Source organism: Nicrophorus vespilloides, unplaced genomic scaffold (genome assembly GCF_001412225.1).
Source record: "Nicrophorus vespilloides isolate i.1.1-1 unplaced genomic scaffold, Nicve_v1.0, whole genome shotgun sequence".
Classification (NCBI taxonomy): domain Eukaryota; kingdom Metazoa; phylum Arthropoda; class Insecta; order Coleoptera; family Silphidae; genus Nicrophorus; species Nicrophorus vespilloides.
Window position 1 is genome coordinate 52,146 of NW_017096476.1, and position 12,086 is coordinate 64,231.

The 12,086-nt window shown below is 28.3% G+C and overlaps 1 protein-coding gene across 3 annotated transcripts in view; it reads left to right on the forward strand.

Moving 5' to 3' along the window:
- LOC108557117 (opioid-binding protein/cell adhesion molecule homolog) overlaps positions 1-12,086 on the forward strand; it is a 99,114-nt gene that overhangs the window by 15,068 nt on the left and 71,960 nt on the right. The gene's annotated exons all lie outside the window — the stretch shown is intronic.

Consider the following 12,086-nt stretch of genomic DNA (forward strand, 5'->3'; position numbering starts at 1 on the left):
ATGAAACGTGCAGTGGAGCTCAAAGGTCAATAAAATATTCCTATCAGAGTTGGAGAGCGTAAAAAAAGGAGGAAACTATTCGGTCGACTATAAAAATTACTGCAACATTTTATAGAGTTCAGCTACGTAAATAGCGAAAGGGCGAAGGGTTTACGCACTACGTGTCTAAAATATTGTTAGAACCTGTTTACGCGTAGACAGGAACCACAAAACACACTCACGAAAATAAATACTCGACACGGACTTTAAAGTCCCCCTGATAAAGCTATCCATTTCCAAACTTTTCTTTACACGTCCATCCGTATCAACAATCTAACACATTAACAATGCCCAAATCTGCCCAAGTCATAAATTCTCTTCTCGCACGACGAGAATATTAATGATTCACTTGAGCATCGACAATAATGAGTACGGCTATAATTGCTAGCAAAACATGAAGTATTAATGCGTAATTGGTGTAGGTTGCGACAAATTAATTTACTTTTATTCACGTTTGGACGGAATTCACCTTTAGTGGGAAAATAAATGAACCCTTTCGCAACATATAATATTGACAAAGAGAAATGAATAAACGTGCAGTATTTTGAAATGCTAATTAGAGGCCATGTTTCTGTTTCGAAATAATACAAATACCGTGTTCAGTACAGGCAACTTCAAAAGATTGAAATAATGAAGTCAGAAAACAGAGCTAAAACAAAACTAAATAAATGTAATACTCTTTTCTCAAACGGTGCAAATAATGAACAATTTTTTATATCATTTTTCAACTATAAATAATACACAAAAATGATATACATATATTGTTACAAAATATGACTCATTTAAATGTATTGTACGAATTAAAGATTTTTTTGTTGGCATTCCAATAGAAATACAATGTTTAAATATTCATATTTAAAAATTTTACTATATTGTAAATCAATTATAAATTTAAGTTGTTTCCTTTATTATTATGATTCTATACGGTAAACTCGAAAAAAGAAGACATTTCTAATGAAACAAATTCTGGTGGTTTTATTGACTTCACGTGAATTTTTCAACATTTATATTTTTCATTAAACGAATCTCTTATATTTATCATATCGAAAGTGTATTATCAGGTGAATATGGTGGATGTTGCAGGACTTCTAAATAATACTATCTTATTTTATCCACCTTATCCTTGCTTTGTGTGATTTTGCATTATCACGCTATATAATTCTTCTTTCATTGTTTACTAAAACTATTTATTTTTAAGCAGTTCCGCTTGTAATCTTAGTAATTGGGCATACTACACCTATGCTCTCTTCCTTTTTTTTCCGAATTTTGACACACCGATCACTTCTCATATCCAGTAATAATTCTTCTAAGAAACGGAATGATTTCATATATGTAGAACAGCGGTGGCAATCGCAAGCCCGACAACCGAAATACCGTCAGTCAAATTCCCGACGTTTGAAATCCCGACTGTATCGAAATTCCGACAACAATAATCCCGACCATATTAAAATCCCGACAACCATAATCCCGACTGTATCAAAATCCCGACTATACGAAAATGTCTTCAATAACATTTTAAAATTATTCCGAAGCGTATTCACTTTTAAATTGTTATTAATAATAAATAACAACAATTAATAATCTAATTATATTTGAGATTATTTCATAATGTTAAGGTTTATTATGAATAATTCAACAAAATCAAATAAATTAATAATAATTTACTACGCTCCAAATAATTTAAAAATATTATTGTAGAAATTTTCGATATAGTCGGGATTTTAATACAGTCGGGAATTTGATATAATCGGGATTATGTTTGTCGGGATTATAGTTGTCGAGATTCTGATACAATCGGGATTATGGTTGTCGAGATTTTGATATAGTCGGGATTTCGATTATTTCGGTTGTCGGGCTTGAGATATAGACCCGTACAACAGAGATGAACAATTGATTATTCGTTGTTCTAATGTGGTTGCAGAAAGTTCGCGCATCACCCAACTATTAACTACGTGACCATTCCTTGATTGTTTTACGCGGATCGGACTACTCCAATGAGTTTAAAGTCTCAAAGATCTGAAGACGTCTCCCTAATTTTGATTTGTCCTTGAATTCTCCATCACTATTTTAGAACTTTTGAAACCATGAGTAGATTCTAATCATAATTATGTTACAAAATACTCAAGATTATGTTATATCAAATAAAATGATTATAATTCATAAGTGGAATGTATGCGTTTGAAAATAATTTGGTTTAATTCAAATCTTTTTATACAAATGATATATTGATTATTATTATTATTGACATGGCGACAGATAATGTGACGAGGAAAGTTTGAATAAAACAAAGTTTCTTTGATTTGTATCAATCGCAGTATGAATATTTCATTTGTTGATGAACAACTGAAGTATTTTTAAATTAATTATTTTCTCATTAAAAACAGATCAAGGCAACACATTTCACATCGCAGTGACCCGGCGACTGCACCATACCGTCAAAACTAATTATCTATTTTACTTTGATTCTCCTCCCATCGCTTCATTACTGTTTTTTTTCTAATTACGAACTCAATTAGGGTAGTAAACTGCGCGCGATAATTGAATGCACCTTTGCTGTTTGATGAAGCGCCAATTCGAAATAGAAACAAATAAAACAAAATTAAAAAAAAAATGAACGTACAAGCAACTCTCCAACCAACCCCAAACCGTGCCGGAATAAATTTCCGTTGCAATAGCGGCTGATATGCATAATGTTTGTATTTGGGTTGAGAGTTGTACATGATTTCAATAAAGCTTGCACAGCTTGTAACTCACCCGGATTATTTTTTACTTCAGTTTATATTTTTATTTTATTTTTTTCTAAATACTAATTAGTTTGCGGACGACCCGCATTTGTCTGTTTCGTACCCTAATAAATATTAATACAGCATAAACATAGAGAGTTGAAGCTGAATATAAAGAGGCAGAAATGGCCTGAAAAGTGTCATATATCATAATACGCCCCATCATTGTGTTACAAATATATACACACTTTTATTTTGCTTTCGAGTTTATTTTGTTTGTTCGCTCCACATTTTGGTTTTGTTTGGAACTTTTACAACGTATATGAAACAACACGATTAATAAATCCCTTTTTATGTTGAGCGCTATAATCGTTACGGCTTATAAAATGCAACTGGACATTTCCGATTCTGCCGGTTCTGTATGTGTACCTTTATTGATAGTTTTCCGACTCGGACTGTAAAATTTCATAGACGTTGCGACATCGAGATTTCGATGTTCCAATATTAGTTGTGGACCGGATGGCATCTGGGTGATTTCGGTTTTGTGCGAGATACGCGGGTGCTTCGGTTCTTATTGCGTAACAAAATTCGTTTCATCGATTGCGAGTCATTAAGGGCTCTATTGAATTAGTGTCGGGTGCGATTGTGGAAGAAATTGGAGCCCGAATAACTTGCGAGCGCACGAATGTCGTCTTCAATTATTCAGAATTTAATTACCGGTATGGCGGAACGGAGGAAGTGTGTAAGGAAGTTACTAATAAATTATGCGGTGTTAACACATCGAACACGTCGATTGTTGCATATTAAGTGATCGCAAACTGTTCAATCACTAATCGAATTCCAAATTAAACGTATTTGCATAACTCTGTTATATTTCCTTGTGTTTTCAATTGAAAGTGATATTTACATATAAAAAAAATATATAATTTTTACATAGGTTTTATTTATTACAATGCACTACATTTTTTAGTTTAGTATTTGTTTATTTAGTGCATTGATTTATACAAAAAAAAAACAAAAAATATCATAGTAAAATATTGTATATTAAATAATGAAATTAAAGTAGAAATTTGAATTTATTACTTTTTATATTTAAAATATATTACGCTTTGAATGAATTTATTACTATTTTCATGTTGTCTTTCATTCTTAAATTTTTCATATAATTTATTATAATTATATAAATTTGGTTTTTGAAATCAATTATATGTAATTATTTCATTATGGGTTAGATTAAACTAATTAAATTGTTTAAATTAAAGTTTCATTATTTATTTGGTTATGTAAATATGGTTAATAAATAAAATACAAATGTATTGTAAAGTTACAAATTGAATAGGAAACTTTGGGAATTAAATTACTTAGGTTAAATAATTATATTATAAAATGGTTAAAATATATCAATTTTTAAACTACAGAATAAAGACAAGATTTCCAGTGAAAAATATTATATTTTATGGATGAAAATCATAAAGTTATGTAATTTTGTTATTGATATTTGAAGTATAAGCTCGAAATTTATGAGGTTGTAAAATATGTTACATGAAACAGAAGAAAACATTAAGTTTTAAAGAAAATAAAGTTTAATAAAACAAAACAAATTATATTGATCATGTTTATTTCTGATTGTTTGTTTTTGTTTGTCATACACTATATAAACGATGATTAAAGATACCCTTTATCATAAATGATACAATAAAATTGATTAACTTTAGAAAGGGTTAAATTGAGTTTAACAATAGTGTATACATACATTTGTGTATTTTTCGTCTAGACTTATTCACGGAGCGATGTAAATATTTGCACGGGATGAGACTTTTATTGTAGGAAATAATTGAGCTTTCATGAATAGCAAAGGCATTGAATTGAGCTCTTGAAACCCAGTGAAGCGTTTCTAAGCAGTATAAACATTTTCGTTACCTTAGTGCAATGCTATTATAAACAAGAACAAACTGTCACGAAATAAACTAAAACTGCATTTGTCACTAAAAGCTCGCGCATTTGCACTACTCTCATGACTGCAGTAAATAAAGAATGGAGTTTGAGTGCGTGCCAATGAGGACGAGAGTTTCATAAAATTTACAACAACCACAAAAAAAACAATATTAAAATTGTTTTGGACAAAGTCCAATGCTACCACTCTATACGTATGCAAATTCTTTTGCAGATAAAAAAAGTCAATAGGGAAAAAACAAACGCATAAATAAAAGTTGGACTTTTAAGTGTATCGAATTACGTTTTAACGGCGGAGGCAAATATTTTCGCAATTAAATGTAATTCGTGAAAGCCCTTGGGGAGGCGGCTAATTGTGTAATACGTCACGTTCAGGAAAGAAAATCAATTTGAATAAAAAATCAATTCCTATTTATCGATGCCAATTTATTCAGCCCTTATGGCTTTCCAGTATCGTCGGATGCCAACAGCTCTCTTTCTCTATAGACATCTAAGGGTGAAATGCGATAGGGAGCGACGAGCGCGGCCTTAATCTCCGCTCAAAGCATTTCACAAACACAGATAAGCTTTTGCATTCTCTAGTATGGGAATTGAATATGTTCACTGCTTTACTCCGCATCATTAATTAACACACAATTTGTTTCTGATACAAAATTGTGATAGAATTGAGCACTTTTGATGTATTAAATAAATTAATATACAGTTGTCATAATTACTTCACATTTATGATCGAGATAAAAGAGATCATACAATTCCAAACTACATTTTTTAATAGCATTTATATTTTACACATTTTTGTTAACCGTCTAATTTATAATCATTACATGCAACAGAATGAATTGTTACCAATAATATAATAAAAAATACTGAAACAAAACTGTAATTAATTTCATATATTATATAATCTATTATACAAAATAAAGAGAACTTGCCATATAATTATATTAAAATAATAAAATCATACCTCGATAATAGTATGTTTCAGGTAAAAATAGAAGACGAATACTCTGATTGATATTCAATAGAATCAGGGGTGCCGTAGGGAAGTGTTTTAGGACCACTGCTTTATCTTCTATACACGGAAGATATTCCTAAAACTAGCAACACTATGATTGCAACATTCATTGAGCATTGAGTCATCAAATGAGAATCTAGCAGTAGAATCTGAATATCTACAAGAACATTTATATAAGTGTTGAATAACATTACGACATAAAAATAAAAAATCCCAAACTACAATTTAGTAGTTTGGTAGTTGTTTTGGACGAAGAAACAAGTTGCGTGGGTGTATGGAAGAAAATCGTTGGAATTTATTACTACATCTTACATATCTTACATTTCTAAATACTTAGAACTATACTATTCAACTAATGTCACTTAAACTCTTGAACTTCTCCATGCTTAACTCCTCCGAGCTAAGCTTCCTCGACATCTTAATCTTCATCATTTACAATTTACCAAATTTTATTAACATTTCAATGACAATATATTTAAAAATCTTTGCAATACCAAACTTCTAACAGATCAAATAATAAAGAAAACATTCAAAATTAAATATAATTTAGTAAGTTAAATTTATTAAATAAGTAATACTGCAATATGTTAAAATTACATATAATAATTCCATACATTATATATAGTACATTATATATAAAACATAGTACAATAGAAATATTAAACATATTGGACAATAAGTTTTAAATGATTTATATATGTTTTACTAATTAATATTAATAAAGTATAAATATGATTCTTCTAAATTAAACAAATAAAATGTACGGAAAATAAATTATAATTTCATATATTTGTATGTTATATATAAGTTACTGGAATAATAATTTAAGAAAAAATATATATTATTTTTATTGGTAATAATTGGATAGTTTCTATGATTCTAATTCATTGAGGATTATTATTATTATTGGTATTAATAAATTTAACGATATCAATTTATTTTTCTCGGTTAGGAAAATTGGGGTTTAAAAATATTTGCTGCGATTGGCGTTTTTTTTCCATCATCATGTTTGTAAGCTTCTTTACATGGATTATTAAACTCGGAGGTTTCCGCTTATTTTTATAAAGGGGAGCAAACGTATATTCCAATTGGAAAAGTATGCTAATAAAAGCGCAAACTTTTACAATCTAAGAAAATATCAAAAAAAAAAATAAAAATAAAAACTGCAAACGTAAAACGATAAATTTAAATTTGTTGTTTTCGGGTTTCGGTGTGCGAACAATTTCGGAATCATCGCACGTGTCGGAATTGATCAAATATTTAATTGATGCTGTAAAGCGGATGCCCAAATTGAGGGGATGTGTATTAAACGGAATGAAACCGGGTAATGCGGTGGATGTAGTTAAAAGCGGAAATAAAAGCCGCCGTTGTCCTAAATCTAACTAATGGATCACGACTAGGAACTAGATGGCGCAATTCCGAGTTCCGAATAAAATACCAACCCCTATGGTCCGATCGTGTCCGATTTTATTTAGAAAAACACAGGGGGTGGTTGAAGTACGGGCGGATTTATATGTCCGTATTCTCAGTGAACATTTTAAGTTCCTAACATAATCGTTATCGTTTATTATTAATATCGATTCATTCGAATGGATGGATGAATAAATGGATTTGATTTATTGCGTGGAAACAGAAAGTCGCCATGTCTACTAACGTTATACTATATATTTCCTGTTGGTCGCGTTTTAAAATTCATACTGCATTTCGTCGGAAAATCGTTTACGTTATTACGGCCACCGCCGTCATCGTCTATGTGTTTACACAATTTTCTTATGAAAGTTTTATGACTCCATCGTCCCGACGTTCGGCTGGGCCACCCTCTTTAAACGAATCATAATGATCTGCTACATCTCAAGTGAAAATAATAAAAGAATAAAAAATGAACAAAATAAGTAAATAGAGACGACGAACGCATCAAATTTATTTCTGAAAATATTTTTATGTGAACGTGCTTTGCCTTCAATGTTATTTTATTCACCGTGCAATTGCAATTGCTAAAGTTAACAACTTCATAAAATAAAATTGATATACGTAATATATATGAGAGTATTATATTTATATATTATGTTAAATTATTTTAGCTGGAAAAAAAATTTGATTATGTAATCCGTATTTTTTTCCAGGTAAATATTTTATGTATCAATAATAATTAATAATATTTATTTATTTCTACTATTTATTTGTTTATTTATATTATGACAAGAGGTGGGGTAGATGAATTCCAAAACATATCATTTTAATTACTTAATGTTTTTCCTCATTACCCCAACAAATTCTTTTCCATTTGGGCTAATTTACCCATTATAAGTTAGTGGATTTTTGAAAATAATGGTAAAATATCAATGACTTTGCAATAACTTTCTTTGTAATGGATACCTTCCTCATTACCCTAAAAATTCTATTTCATTCCATTTGGGGTAAAGTACCCCGATTCGCTGAGTCCTGCTCTGGAGTTGTATTAACGGTAAAATGTTAATAACTTTTTAATTGACAGCTGTTAACCTATGTTTTTGCCATTACTATCCTATTTTATATTTCTGTAAAGATATAATTAAAAAAGAAACAACATTTCTTCTAAAATTCTAAATTACTATTGATTGAAAGATGAACAATCGAAATTAACAAAATCTTTCTCAAATTTCTTTACTTAAAATTATTATTTAATTATCAATGAAAAGTGAATTTCATTGAAAATATTGTATTTTTTTTTATTATTTTAGAAATAAATTTAGAGTTTAACGAAAATTTTGAAGTAATAGTATTAGTAAAATGTGTTTTTTTTATATAATATAATTTGTTTTATTTTTTTTTTCACACAATCATTCATGATTCTACTGTTTGTTTTCTTGAACCCGAGTTCAGCAATTCGATTCTCTTGTGAATTCTTGGGATTACTTTCGTGATGGATTTGAAGGCGTGTTCGTTCTGTGATCTCAAACATTTTCTTTATCCTGAACGAATAAGTATTTAGTATAGCATGACCATAGTCAATACATTTTCTGTTACATAATTATGGTTTTTAATTGAGGTTTTTTGTATAAACAGCATTTTGTCCAACATGGATATATTCGAAGAGGAATCTGATAGATAATTAGAGATTACCTAGAGCTGGGTTGTACTCTCAAGAGGGAAGACAATTACATCGTTATACCTGTCAAGTGATGTAGGATCTGTAGACCAAGCTTAGAGAACTAAAGCAATGTTAGCATTGAGTATATCCAATAATATATTATACTCAATTCACATTGCTCTATTTTATAAAAGTAAAATCGTAACTAATTTTACTTACTTTTATTATTTCAGACATTAATTAAGTTTCTTCTTGACCTTAAAATAAAATTTGTATTGATTATCCAGAAACTTCATAAAAACCAAGAAGTTTTTATATTTTTTTAAATGTATGAAATATATAACCTTATCATTTATATACAAAATTGAATTATATTCTAGTGATTACAAAAAATGGCATTTAATAATGATTCTGATCATAAATAGTTAAGATATATTACCAAATTGATTTCCAAATGCTGACGATGCATTAAAAACGTAATGAAAAATATTGTATTCGTTATTTAATGGCCATCATGTAATGGAACGAACCACCGAAGCAGCGTATAATTGCAGACCGATAAATATTAAAATTTATTGTGAGTTTTTATTGATATCATGCATTATTTAAATTATTCCATGACAGCGTTCATGAATTTCACAATATAACTGAAACAATACATTTTTAATACGCAACAATGTCATCTTTCTTTTCGTTGCCGATATGTTTTGTCATCTATATGACATGCAAAATGTTATTAATATGAAATAAAAATAAAGGATCGAATGTAGCTATGAAACAACGAAAAACTGGTTTCCTGTTTTTATAAGCTTGAAATAGTCAAGCATAGCATCACTTTAACCTGAATGCGGTTTCATAGAATGAGCTCGAGGCTTTTCCGTTTCATTGTACTCTATAGCTGTCTGGACTTTATTTGCTTCTCTTCCTATTTTATTTTCTAGATGTTTCTTTTGAACAAACCAACTAGTGAAATTGTTAATAATAATAATATTTATTTCATCAATAAAAAATACAAAATTAAACATTTTACATACAATAATAATAAATCAAAATGTTAATTGTGCAAAAGGCTTTTAGCCATATTTCGTTTCATTATTTTCTAATTAGATTATATAAATATAATGGATGTAATTGAATACATAAATTTGATGAATTCAGGATTTTTCAGAAAACTGCTCGAAAACTGAAATGAAATCTATAAACTGCATTTTGTCCAACATGGATATATTCGAAGATAAATCTGATAGATAATTAGAGATTACCTAGAGCTTGGTTGTACTGTCAAGAGAGAATACACTTACATTGTCATACCTGTCAAGTTATGTAGAATCTGTAGACCAAGCTTAGAGAACTAAAGCAATGTTAGCATTGAATACATAAATTTGATGAATTCTGGATTTCTGCGAAAACTTAAATAAATTGAACGTTGTATAAAAATTGAGAACAGTGGTTTTCGAAAATATTGATTGAATTCAATTATTATATAAATGCATTATACTATACTGAAAATTATTATAAATAATATATAAATAACGGTAATTAAGTAATAAATCTTAATATAAGATATAAAATTTGATATATTTATGACACTTTTTACGTTTAATTTTAAATCAAATCAAGTGCAAACTTTAAAAAATCATTATATGATAAATAGTGCAATTTGGTTATATTTACAAATATTTAATTGCTTTTTTTATATACTACAAATGAAATTTTATTTATATTTATATTTTGTTTGAATTATTTTAAATATAAAATACAGTGTGAGTATTTTACAAGACTAGTAAAAAAAACTTGATAATATATGAATATTATCGACAAATTCATTTTAATATAGTTTTTATGAACGAATATTCTTGAAATTGTAGATGCGCCGGGTTCCTCATAATCGTACATTGCATATACGTAGTGTAAATATCGTAGGAAACTTGTCATTTGTCAATATCATTTGATACTTTTTTTTTATCATTTATATGTCGTTATTATACTTATTCGTGCAGAAGTTTTCCATAAAGCCCTACAATGTTACTTAGCGAAGATATTACATTAAAACTTATTTTGAGCGAATAGCGAAGACGAAGTTTCCTGCTTATTATATTTTTCTCTTATTAATTTTCTCTTGCCGTAATGCTGCAACTATATTTATATATAACTTAAGAACATTTTAATAAATTAGTATTTAAAATATCAATTTCAGTAATTGAAAATACTGCAATTATGCTTATATATTGTAAATTAAAGAAATTATTTTTTTTTATTTTATCATTGAAATGAAACAATTTAATATATTAGTTTTTAAAATTTTATTTAAGGTAATTGAAAATACTGCAATTATGCTTATATATAGTAAATGAAAGAAATTATTTTTTTTCTTATAATAATATATTGACCAAACATCGATACATAAGAAGAAGAGAAAAAAAGTATAATTTATTCATAAATAAATTTTAATATACAATAAAAAAATATATATTAATAGGCTGGCCAAAGGGCTAACGACCGGTCTTTCCGCCCGGGAACATAAACTTTATTATGAAATAATATCAGTATTATAATAATAATAATATACAATGAACAACAGAAGAATGAGGAAAAAAAATATATATATAGAGTTGTAGTTTCTTTTATAATAATCGAAGGATGAAGGGAGTAGTTGTAGGGTGTTTTTTTTTTCTTATTTTATCATTAAAATGAAACAATTTAATAAATTTCTGTATAACATTTCTATTTAAGTAATTACACGACATAAAATAAAAATTACACAAATTTACAATATGTTCATCAATGTGAACCTTGAGTAAATTTAAGATTGCGGTTGACATTAGTTAGGTAATCTTCTCCGGTGAATAGTTACCATTACGATGATATGATTTTTATGACCATTCGGTTATTAGTATTTTTTTTCTCTTTTTTACATAATCATAGCTTTTAATTATCAAATATTATATAATATTACTTTCTATAACATTTTTTAAAATCAATATCTCTTGGCAACAGTTAATTAACAGTTAATTTTTGTCGAAACAGAAACAGCTTTGATGAATAAAATAGAACGTGTTATACTTATTAGCAACAAAATTGTCTTTTATCTTTTGTAAATGATGCATATACACTGAAACTATTTCAATTTACTAATGAAAACCATAAATATTATTTTCTCCTCCTTCTTGAATTAACATTATACAATTTAGTAAGTGATGAACTATTTCAATTATATTAAAATCTGCGAAACATTTTTTGAAGGTAATCTAACTGGTAGAAGTGCGTTTCTCTTTGAAATGAAAAT